The sequence below is a fragment of the Antechinus flavipes genome, chromosome 1 (assembly GCF_016432865.1).
Source record: "Antechinus flavipes isolate AdamAnt ecotype Samford, QLD, Australia chromosome 1, AdamAnt_v2, whole genome shotgun sequence".
Classification (NCBI taxonomy): Eukaryota; Metazoa; Chordata; class Mammalia; order Dasyuromorphia; family Dasyuridae; genus Antechinus; species Antechinus flavipes.
In genome coordinates, this window is record NC_067398.1 from 443,754,267 (window position 1) to 443,767,506 (window position 13,240).

The 13,240-nt window shown below is 33.9% G+C and overlaps 1 long non-coding RNA gene across 1 annotated transcript; it reads left to right on the forward strand.

Annotated features, from left to right (window-relative positions):
- The first annotated feature begins 211 nt into the window (after nucleotides 1-211).
- Nucleotides 212-7,771, forward strand: LOC127543750 (uncharacterized). Its single transcript, XR_007949298.1, has 3 exons — nucleotides 212-341; nucleotides 6,216-6,304; nucleotides 7,161-7,771. It is a non-coding gene; the product is annotated as an uncharacterized LOC127543750 (long non-coding RNA).
- Nucleotides 7,772-13,240: the final 5,469 nt, after the last annotated feature.

The following is a 13,240-nucleotide window of genomic DNA, read 5'->3' on the forward strand; positions in this document are numbered from 1 at the left end:
AAAAAAAAATCAGCTAACAATTCGTGTAGAAAGGACCGATCAATATTTAAATGACTCTCTTTATTGATTTAAAATTAACTTTCAATTAAGAGATCCATAGGACTCTTAACTGCGACACTTATCCATTCAAGAGAAAATAAAGGTACATTTATCGATACACTTAAACAGCAGTGGCTGGTTTCCTATCGATTCAGTCATTTGTGCTGGGATTCGTTAGCGTCATCAGGCTTTAGCTCGCTTACTAGGTCTTCAGAGTCTATGATACTGCAAGATATAGGAATGTGCAAAACAACGCAAGGGAAGGATAGAAAACCTAACAGAATTAAAAGATATAGGAAAAGGTAAGCTATCCTTAAGCTTTTTAAGTATATTATTGAATGAGGAATGCTTAGATTGTTTGTGTCTGTCTGAAAAACAACCCTGAAAAAAGGATGGTTTTTTTTCTCCGAAGTACCTAGGTTAAAGACAGCATACTTTGTGTTTTGAAACAGTATAAATAAATGAAATCTCTGTGTTATGGATTAATAAAAGCTCTATTGGCTTCTATTGATTAGCAAGATCACTAATATATATATTGATTAGCATATGATCAATATCAGTTAAAACATTGTTTATGAAATGTTTTTTAAAATGTGATATTGTATTTCCTATTTATAATACTATATATGTATTTTTAAAGCCAAATTTACTTAATATCGTGGTTAGAGAACTGTACTCAGCTCTAGGAAACCTTTGGAGCATTTATCACTAATTAAATTTCACAGTGATTTTTACCTTTTAAAAATTGGCTTAATGAAGATAAATACTGATGAATAAGGAAAATGAAGGAAAATTCAAAAGATGGAAGAATAAATCATAAACATATGAATAGATATTTGGTCTCACATATGAGATCCCATAATTATCTTTCTATTTTGCATTGGCCTCCTGGCCTGCTACTGGATGGAAACTGTGGACATAGAGAGATAACTAATCAAACACATTGCATATCTCCTTACATATTCTAAACTTACATTAGAAGATTAAAAATAGACAGGCAGAGGGCATGACATATGAACATAGCAGAGTTTCAGTAATCGTAGGTGAAAGGCATAAATGAAGGGTCCTCATTTCAGTCATGCAAAATCATGTGTATATATTTTTTGTCTTGTTATTGTTGACAATGACCTTAGAAAGCACTTTTTCTATGGAAAAACACCTACACACACATATATATGAATAGCATATCTACAGAAACTCATATACACACATATATAAATATGTGTGTGTGTGTGTGTGTGTGTGTGTGTGTGGTGTGTGTGTGTGTGTGTAGGTCTAGAACTCTTTCTTCAATATAATGAGATTTCCAGAGTTTGTCCATTTAATACTTTTTCACCTGTTGAGATATAATTTCTAAGAGAATAAATGAGGTCTAATTGTGCTAAACATCCAATCAAATAGCAATGTTCTTTAAATCTTATATTTAACATGCTATAACTTGTAATATAAATTACCAATCACATTAAAATGATTTTAAGAAGATTTATAAATTATAGTTTTAACTTTTTTTCTAACAACAGCATTTATTTTTCTGTTCCTCAAGTCTCAAATCATACTTTTTAAGGTTGTGCTTTATGTAAGTTATAGCTTTAGCATCAAAATGAGAGAAAATGGACTTAAATGATACCGGGGGGGGGGGGAGGAGAGAGTGAGCAAAGATCAGAAACAGGGGTATCCAGACATGAGTATACTCTCCTAAAAATTTAATCACATAATATTAGTGTAACATAATATGGGATGTATCCTGGAAGTTACAATTACTAAAAAGTGCAAGATGCCATCATTTCCAACCAGAAATTAGATGATTATACTAATTAAGTGCTAGCAGGTGGCACTAGATGACTGCTCCAATTTTTTCTGATCTGCAGAGGAGAGAAATGCATGGCTCGGTGTCTACAAAACCCAGGAGTGGTAAAAATTGGTTTAAGCAGTGCTGAGTCCCAAGGTGCAGAATAAGGATTCACTCTGATTTAACACTTCCTTATCACATCAAAGAGGTGAAAAAGGCATCTTTATGGATTGGCCTGGGGAAAAAATATCCACAATTCAGCTTTTTACCCTAGTGGAAAAACATTGGGACACTGCTAGGTCTCTGAAATAATGCAATGCTGTGATTCCAATCATATATAATATTTGTATTTCAAATAATTAAAGCTTGAGTGTGATTCTAATCTGTTTTTTTTGACGGCTGAAAACATCCACTAACATGATCATTAAGTTATGAGTGAATGTTGGGACTAAGTAAAGTCCCTTACTTTTCTTTTTCATAAAATGAATGATTACTACATCTAGCCCATCACTTCCACATAGAGTTGTTTGCTAAGGGTTTTCTTGTACTATTAATCATATTTAATCCATAAACAAATCAACGCAATATGACAACCTCATTGTTGAATACCTCTGTAAAATAGAGTTCTAGATCAGTATGAAATCTGTAGTTAAACTCTTAAAAAACCTGCAAGGTAAGTCTTAGTCGGATTTTCTAGTCTCCCCAATTCTTCTTTAAAATCAGTCATTATCATATTAATTTTAGAGATGATGACGATAACGATAATGATAGCACGATGTGCCAGATAGTGTACTAAGTACTTTATAATAATAGCTCATATTTATATAGTGCTTACAATGTGTCAGGCACAGTGTTAAATGTTTTTTGATTCTCTCAATTAATTCTATTATTCCCATTTTACAGTTGATGACACTGAGGTAGACAAAAATTAAATGATTTGCTCCATCAGATAGTAAGTGCCTGAGGCTGGGTTTGAACTCAGATCAGCCTGACTCCAGACACTGCACTCCATCTATTAAACTGCCTAACTGCTAGGGAATGGGTTTGTGATTGATATATGGAATTTTAAAGTGAAAAAATCTCTCGACCAACCATTCTCTCAAACTCATAGGCTTGGAAAGCATTGCATGCCTTGCATCTGGTGCTCTATTCTTTAGGCTTTTCATTTCACATGTTTTGAGGAGTGAGAAGTTGGAATTTAACAGTGATAGAAAACGGACTCTGTTTGATCCTGAAGAATCCACGAAAGTGCAGAACATATGCCTAAAAGGCAAACAGAGTGATTCCCATAAATGATGGAAAATAAATGTTATCTAATTTCTGAAATTCTCTTATCTAGACTTATCTGTCTCTATAGAGTTTGTTTCAGCATTGTTATTGTATTTGTTACAATGGATCAGACATGCTTGATAAGATTTGATTCCAGATATATCTAACATTTTCTGATACCTTATAATGTCTGATATCTCACAGCACGGCTAGTTTACTTAAACATTTTTTTTTATTTTTATTTTTTTTTACCCAAAGGCTTACTGACACCATAATTTCAAGAAGGTTTCAAACCACTTTACCCAAATCATGACTAAGATGGACACAAATAATTACAGGAGTTAGTGCTACAGGGTGTAAAATTGTCCTTCTCTTAGAGGAGATGCATTCACTTCATTCTGCTATTCCCTGCTGAGAAATGATGTGTGGAAACTGTCTGAGAACACTGTGTAATCCTCCAATGTAAAAAAAGAAAAAGATTCTAGTAGAGTTACATATATCCTTTGGACATAGAAAAAGGAATCACAAGAATTCCCTATACCAAGGACAAATGCTAAGTGTTCTTGAATCGACAAGCTTAAATAATAATTCTCATTCTTTAGAGAAAAACTTTGAAAGTTTGTGAAAATGAAATAATTTCACACTCCCTTCCCCCACCCCCTTTTTTGATAGAGAAAAAAAAGAATGGAATTAAACTTCAAATCTCAAATAAGGAGGCACAATTATAAATCTACCATGAATTCTCAGCTGTTTGGCTTTCAAATATTATTTTGTGTGGGTACTTTTTTCTTTTTTAATTCCTATAAAATTTTCATTTCCTTGGCTACCACTAAAGTGAACACCTTGCAATAAAGCCAGTAAACATCTTCTGTAAAATATGGAAAACAACTTTGTTCTTATACCTTTGGTCATTTGATTAACCATGCAAAATGGAATAATCATGGGCTATAGAAACACATATAAGGCAATGGGAGAAATTTTAACTTGTTCAATCATAGAAAATAATGCAGTACTATAGGCATAAGGCCAACTTTCTTACCCTTGCATGCTACTGATTAGTTCAGCCTTAGCAGAACAGAAATCCTTAATCTTCTCTTTTTAATATAGAAGAGGTAAACCCTCTTCACCTGCACGTGGAGCCTGCTTTTTCATCAAAGCTCAGGAGATTCCAGCAACAAAATCAATGTATGCATGTTCAGAGCCGTTTTCAGGGTTTTGTAAGACAAATCTTTCAAATGGGAGCTAGTTGAATGCTATTGAACTAGGTTTCGATCTGACAGAGTGAGTGAACAACACAGAAACAGTTCACTTACCACTGCTCACACTACAGGAGGTTGGGATCAGGTACAGCCCTGCACAAATACAGCTGTGCCCCTTTTCTGTAACCTTTGAACTCACTTAATCCAACACTAAACCTGACAGTCAGTTGACTGCTTAAATAAATAAATATTTAAAGATTCTTCAGATTTAATGAACATAATTATTCAATTTCTTTTGACCACACTAATCAAGTATACTTAAGAAAAGCTCGTCCAATGCCATTCTTGGGTTTGGTAGGGCTGGAAATAGAGTCTAGAAAGGCTTCAGAAACATACATACTATTACATAGCCAAAAAGTCCATTGAAAATGCCAGTGCCTTTAATTTTGAAGTAATCCAGGATACGGATTTATCTATTGAATCAACAAATGTTGGTTTTGGTTAAAGGGACACCATCACTGTTGATATTTATATTACCAATTAAGGATCTTGATTCCTGGAATATTTAGAGGCCTTTATTTTAAAAAGGGGAAGGAGGTTGTTTAAAGTTAAATCTCAAACTTAGCAAGTATTTATTTATTCAGATGACCCTTTTATTAAGAGGCTAAATGCACATGCTTATACCAGTTCTCCATGAACTAAAAAGCTAAAAGAAATCTCAATCAAAAGCTGACTTTGAAGTAGTGACATGCACTAACTTAAAGTGAAAAAGCATTTACTGATATATTCAGATGATTTTTATTAAGTCCATAGAACATCTGAGCCATCTACTTAATCATGATACATAAAGAATCCACTATAGTTGGAGAAGTTAAATTAGTTGGAAACAATGAGAAAAGTGAGCAGTATTTCTAATTTTGGGGAAACACTGAAATAGTTTATCTTGGGGATAAAAATTAATTAATTAAGTTAATTAATAGGCCTATTATGAAATATATACTTTGTTCATTAAAACAATTGCTTTAAATGCACATTTGAAAAATTTTCTCAGACTCACAGGATTATCAGATTGTCATTTCACACCTAAAAGATAAGGTATTTATTTACTTTCCTATAAGATAGTGAAGTGATATAATGACACACAGGTCACTATAGGAGTCCTACTTTAAAAGGAGCATAACAACCCTGAGGATTTAGAATATGAGTACTTAAAATAGGATAACTGATTTTTTCCTAAATTATGTTGATAAGAGATCCCAGAAAAATAATATAACATGATAAAACAAAATGCTGCCTATGGAAAATAGCAGAATTCCCAAAGGGTCACATATTTAGAGTTGGATGGAATCTTAGAGATCATCTAGTCCAACTTCATAATTTTATAATAAGACAAGCTAGTCTGAAGGGAAGAGAAGTTAAATGTCTTGTTCAGGTCATCATATTGATAAAAAGTAACAGAGCAAGCATACAAACCCACACCCCTGATGAATAGTCAGTGTACTTTTTATATCAATGTCCTTTCTACAACATCATTCTGTCTATTCTAAAGGAGAAATTAATAGGCAGAGAGACCAGTAATAAGTTGGAAAATGTTCTACATACGTATTTTCTTTGGCATTTTTAGGGACATTTAGGGATTCTTCTTTTGTACACTAAATGTGCACTAAAAATCATCACTAAATATCATCATCAAACTCTCTAATTGCCTATTATGATTAAAAATTCTTATTATTTTAACATCAGCCTGAAGGAGTTTTATTTCTAGGCAAAATTAAGAATAGTTATTAGAAAGCAAATCCATATTTTTTAAAATGCAGTTACATTATAAATCCTGTTACTGTCAAAATAATCCAACTGTATTCTTCAAAGCAGAGAATTCTGATCCTTTCCATTCTGTTTGCATTTTTAACATTTTTCAGGAAGAAAATGAAAGATTGGATACAAAGAAAACTGAAGCACATACCTTCATCTTTAGACAAATCAGTTTTATGTTGCAGGACTTGCAGAGGTATGTTTTTGTGCTCATAAATATTTCACAGGTAAATTTGTATCTTTCCAATTAAAAGATTGTTGCATACTGATAGCTGATATCTCAGGTGTGTTGAAATGGCCTTAAAAATTAGTGAAAAATATGACTTTCATAAAAAGATGATACCTTTCATTAGCCTCTTCATTCCTGGTCACAAAGACCTTTTCTGACCTCATTCTATAAAATGCAAGCTCAAAAGTAGATAAACCTATCAGTAGCTCTGAAGAATTTTTCTTATTATTTCATCATTAATTAATAATTCCAATGTGAATGTGGGAATGAGCTTATTTTCAGAGCAATGGAAAGAATTCTTTGAAAAATAAGAAAACATACATACTATCAACTCCTCCAATATACACAATCCTACATTTTACACTTGTCTGGTTACTACAAAGTTTGTTATATTATTCTGTTGTTTTTTTTTTCCCCTTTAATGATTAAATACTTTCCCATAAAACATGGGAAATTTCTCAGGTAAATGGGCATTTCTGATGGCAGAACTTCAAACTCGATCTCAAGTTTCTCAAAATTGTTTTCATTTCTTTTTAGAAGCAATTAGTGAAGGCCATGTTTGTTTAGCAATTTTTTTTTAAAAGCACTAGCTTGCAGAAGCTTGTAAGCACTATGTAATTTTTAAAATGTATGCTACAAGTATATATGCATATTCTCGCCTCCAGCTTAAATACAGTGAAGGTTGTAGTTGGTTGCACAGGAATTGTCTGAAGAACATTACAGCAAGGCAAACACGATTGTATTCCAACTAAAATGGCTCTCTTTATACCGTGTATTGAAACTTGATAACTGTTGGTTATAAAATTCCTTTGATTTTCTGTAGGTAATAAAATACTTTGGCAATTACTATTGACAGTTCTGGATAATCTTGAAGGCTGCCTTGCCTGAAGAAGATGAGTGTTACAAATCACTTCACTGAAAGAGGGAAGAACAGCAGCAGGCAGCAGACAGGTTTCAATTTCACAATGCTGATTATCTCATTCGCGATTCCATGCATGCCTAAATCTGAGAATCCCTCAAGCAGCTATATGGACTTCTACTTTTAAAATGCCTATTACGCTTTCATACTTTCTCCTGCTTCCTGAAGAGTGCCATTTCGCCAAGCTTAAATAGCAGAAAATTGCAATGCTTTTTCCTCTGCCCATCTCCTCAATCTCTATTAACCTGCACAAGAACAAAGGAGTATGATGGTCCAGCTATAGGCTGGGAAATAGGTTTGAAGTTGTTTTTCATTTGCTGGTTCCCATCTTTTTGATTCATCAATGCATCTCCAACAATATTCTTCTTTTCATACCTAAGCAAATTACTGAAAATACAACCCCCATATGTAAATGCATTTTCTTCATGCATCTATAGGAGCCTGTACACGTGCGCGTGCGCGCACACACACAAACACACACACACACACACACACACACTCTTATTATTTATATCAACACCAAATGATACCATGTGGCTTTTAGAATGTGTCATGATTTAAATAAAAGTGATAAAAGTGAAACTGGCCCAAGTGGAATTCATTCTCTTTAGGTTATAGGAGAACAATGAGCTATGAGCTGAAAAGCAAATTGTTGATGCACCTGGTTCTAATGCTTTGCAGGACGCCTTTATTAGATGTCATAAACTGAATGATGCATTACTCTGTAGACAACTTACAGCCTGCAAATGTTGAGGTAAAATGGAGGACAGTTTTTTCTTTTAAATTTTTAAACAATAAGTTAAAATGTTCCTTTGAGATCAAACATTTATTAAATGTAGAAATCTTAATCACCTTAATGGATTATGTGCATATTCCTAATTGTACATATCTCAGCTCTTTTAAGAGTTAAATCCTTTCTCTGAATATGAAGAATCCAGAAAAACTTGGGAAGTAAGATTGAACTGATGCAGAACCAGGTGAGCAGAACCTAGAGAACCATTTGCACAACTTAGAAGGAATGAACAACTTAGATGGGTGCACTCAATAAACATGACTTTAAAAGGTTAATGGTGATGCATTCTTCTGCAGAGAATGGTAGACAATAGGTGAAAATGGCACATACAATTTCTGGCATAACCAAATGTTGGTTTGTTTTATTTAACTATTTTTATTAAAAGATAGAATTCCATGGGGACAGGAATGAAAAGTGTTATCAGTAAAGTGACAGCAATATGAAAAAAAAAAAAAAGACCTACAGAAACTTTTATTTTATAAAAAGAACAAACTACTTCTTAGGTTAATGATAAAACTTATCAAAGTAATTAAATATGGCAAATCCTAAATGCTAATTATAAGTAATGAAAGGAAAGAGGGAAATCATTTTCTTATTTTTGTTTGAGAAAAGTTTGAAGGATCAATGCCCATTCTTTCTAATCAATTAAACTAAAATTGGATGAGTCCTAAAGAAAAAAAAATTAAGATAATTTTGTCCATCCAAGGCTATTTTAAAATAGTCTGTTTTGCATTTTAAAAGATAAAAGAATATTTTCTAAAATGACAATTGCTGGATGGCCATCGATTCAGAGCTTTAATCTCATAGCCTACTCAAATTTCCCATTATGTCTCACTGAGGCTTAGAGGGATAGAAAGGCCGAACTGTGGCCTTCAACAAAAGTGGAGGGGGGGGCGGGTTACAGCATTAAGAAACACAGCTGTTGCTCCCAAACTGCAAATGTTAGAATAACTCACTGCTTGTTTTTTTTTTTCTTGCTGCTAATAAAAACTTAAAGTGTTTTGCATGCTTTCTATAAACAGTGCACTTAAGTTTTATAATCTAGTACATCTTATTAAGCGTGAAGTCTGCTGATCCCTAAATTATTCATAACATGGTCCAGACTGATTAAGATTGGCTTGTTAAGGAGCACAAGAAGCAATTAAACTGACAAGGCAGTGCGGCCTTGATGTATACATTTATTATCACAAGAATACCCAAAGTGAATGCCCTTATTAAGCAATGAATTTCACCTCACTGGCCTTCTACCATTGCTGCCACAGGCAGAGAGAGCTAGGAACAACATGTCAAAAGCTAACTCTGAGGAAATGCCTATCTTCAAGTGAAACCGATTTTGTAATGAACCTTTCAGTTCACTCCTGAGGTAATAAATCCTGACTGGTGCATTAATTACTTGATAACATCCCATCAAAATGCAAATGCAGCACTTGACCCATAGGAATGGCTCACTAGCTGTTAACTCTTCAGGGTATACATAAATTGTCTGTTTTCTTTTATCAAACAGGGCATTTATTTCCATCTTGCTAGGGTGAATGTCACTCTTGCCACCCTCGGCCCCTCTGTGGCCTGACACCATCATTTGCAGAAGACTGTCACCATGTGCCAACATCCTAATCGTGCTACTCCTTCACTTTGTACCTTTCAAGAGAAATTCTGCCCCCCTCCACCCTCCCTCCAGCTCTGTCCCCCCCTTTTCTGAAGGAATCTTGCATGTCAAGGACAAAGCTGTAATAGTGTTACAAAGAATAACCCCTACTTCTAAAGTACACTAATCTTTCTTTTCAATGGCAGTACACTAAACAGGGAATTTACTTCCTTGGACTGATTAAATGAAAGCTGCACATACATGTGAAGCTCTACCCAGCTTAGAGCAGCAAACATATCAAGGAGGCCTATGAAGAATTCCCCTGAAAGTATATTTGTCCCATGTTGGGAAAGAGTTTTAAGGTGTTTATTTTAATGCCTTCAATAAATATTCATTGTGCCTTCATTAAATGGCTAGAAATGGTACAGTACATACCCCTAAAGAGATAGTGAGATGAAGTGAAGAGGCAAAATACTGTATAATAAACATTTGAGATTTTGTGAAAGGCTGTCCAGTTACAGAGTGTTCTCTTAGCATCTTATAACAGACTTGGTTAGTTGTGAGAAATGTTTCCACAATGAATGTTAATGAGAATTTTTGTTTTATATTGGCTCATTCAAAATTCTGATCTACATCAATAGGTCTGACTCTCCCACCTGGGTCAACCTGCCTTCCAGTCTATTTTATTTGTCTTGAAGGCTTGGTGAAAATCCTTAATTCAGGTTACTAGGCAACCCTGCAGGTGAGAAAATATAATGTTTGGCCTACTCCATTTTTGAATGCACACAGTGGCCTAATGCCTTCAAAATAGACTGCAAAGCATGCACTGATAATTCTCTGCTACATTCTCTAAAGGCGAGGTCAGAAGAAAATTAATTGATGCTGAAAATAATGACAGAAGGAGAGGCACCACTGAGACTTGGTGTGACTGGCATGTGATAATGTTAGCAAGAATCCCAGCATGTGACTGGACAGTGTGATGAAAAATATACCCTCTGTGAGGGAAAAACAAGTTACAAAACTTAATTAGTTTTTGACACTTCTTCATAAGTTATTATCTTTTCATTTGGAACATTGCCTTGGGACATCAATACACAAGAAGAAATGAAACATTCTTATTGTAAATATGAAAGAAAGGCGACTTTATATTGTACTTTGTCTCTTTACATTCTTCTTGAATAAACAAAACATATCCCCTACAAGCTGAGGTATAGAAGATAGTGAACAATGAAAACACATCTGCTAAAAGTATGGCGGAGCCTTCGTCAACATATGGTCCCATTACAATTGATTACGCAGTTTTACTTGAAGAAAAGGTTACATACAAATCAAAAGTGGCCAAAATGAGGCTTTTAGATGGAAGGTGGTTAAAATCATATCGCCTATCACAGTGATGCTTCCTGTGTAGCAAAAGCACTTTTAATTTTTTCCACTAAGGTTCATACCTAGAAGTAATTCACACTGATTACTAAATAACCCTTGTGAGTTGCTTTGTCTTTTGAATTTTAAAAAATACACTTGCCGTGAGCAATGAATTTCATAAACCAGCAGCTCTCATGCTTGATGAATCATTCTGGTTTTATGCAGTGCTGTGTGATAGAGAACTGAGATAAAATATTCTATCCACAAGCTATTCAGTACAATTTATCATCAGCGGCTCACTAGTCCAGTGATAATACCTGGCTTGCAGATTGTAATGATCAGATTCTGTTTTTATTTCAAACAGGAGCGATTCCGAATACCAGAGTTTTTAATTTACATACATTAGTGAGGTTCAAATGTGGCAATAGCTACAAGCAAATTCACTTGCAAACTGAATGCTCGCCTTGCATAATGGGTTCCCTTTAGCAATTACTCACCAGTGAAGTACCCAGATAAAAATGAAAACAAAGAGAAAAAAGGAAAATCATGATACACATACCATAGTGTGGACGCAGATAATTACTGAACCACAGTGAAGGTCACGTTTATATCTGTTTTAGTAATGATTTCTTATATCCTTCCTCTATACTGAATTCCTAATGTAATCTTCTTTCTATTCTATAGCATTGTATTCTGTTTTATTCTGTAATTTTCTAAAGTTTCAATACTAGCTTCTTATTATGCAAAAGCAGCAACACATTACCATTAATAGAAGTTATTGTTGATACTATTTCAAATGACTAAAATATGGAAGCATCTGGTAAATACACTAACATAAAAATCTCAGCAAATTACACCAGGTTGAACATTTAGTAAAACCAACAGGCTTCTAATAAAATACCTCTTATAGCTACATCACTTTTATACTGACCACAGTATTGAGCTTGAATTCCCAGCAGCATCATTACTAGACATTTTCTGCCACCTTTCTAAATCTGAAAAGCTTCCTACATTTAGTGGAGATTAGGTAATGCTACAGCCAATCAATAGCAGCTATCAATTCCATACCTTGTTCAGAGGAACAAGTTGATTAAAGTAAGTAAAAAGGATAGTTGAATATGATTTAAATCTAGCTGTTTCTTGAAACTAATTTGTAGTCAGAAGGAAAAATGTTCCTTGGTCAATTTTTTTTTTTTTTAGAACAACCTTAAGAGTATGACTTACCCAAATAAACTAGAAAATTTTGCCACATAGTTAATGCTGCATTCTTGTCATGGTACTGAAGACCAGCCCCTGAGATTCAAGTATGCAATGAAATTTCAATTTTGACTTTTGGTTTGAAAATTTTGGATGTCATAACCTTAATGATCTGTAATATAGATCAATTTCCATAAATTTTTATTTGATCAATTTTTTATACGATCAATTTCTACAAACTTTTAACACTAGCTCTTAAAATGTGTACTTATATGATACAAAGATAACATGCCAAAGAAATCATTATTATTTTTTCAGTATAAAGGCAATAAGAGGCATTTATTTTAGGATAATAGGTTCTGTAACATTATTGATAATGTTTCTAGCACAAATCTGGTTTAGTGAACCCAGAAGAATTGGATACAATACAAAACATGTTGAGTTGATCTGATTTCTTAGAGGCCATCTTGATAAATTCTTGCAGCAAAATTGAGGAAAGAACAGTGAACTATGGAACAGGTGACTTATGTTCTATTGCTGAGCCTGCCACTAACTCACAATGTGGCTTTCAGTGAATCATGTATTTTTTGGGTACCTTGGTTTCCTCACTTTTAACACAGGGATTGGGGATAAGAAGAAAATTGCAAAACTGCACCTAGTTATGAGATTTTACAATTTTATGGTACCTTTTTGTTGCTTCCATTTGAAACAGAAAGGGAGAGTCATTTTGAATTAAAATAGGTCTGAGTCCTTTTCTTTACCCAGGTTTACCAAGATGACAGAAACAGAGGTCATTCTTTATCTTCCATGGAAAAATTAGCTTTTATAAAAGAAATTGATACAATGAAACTATGGCAAATACAAAACCAGGAGGATGAGATGAAAACACTGAGGTGGGAAATTAAGAAAATAAGTGCTTTATTTTCATTGCTCTACCTAGCTATTTCAGTAACAATTGGGACATTGAATAGTGGTTAGGCAAATACACTGATTTCTAGATTTTTCACTGAACTTGAGGACTACATTTATTTGCAAATGGTTTCATCC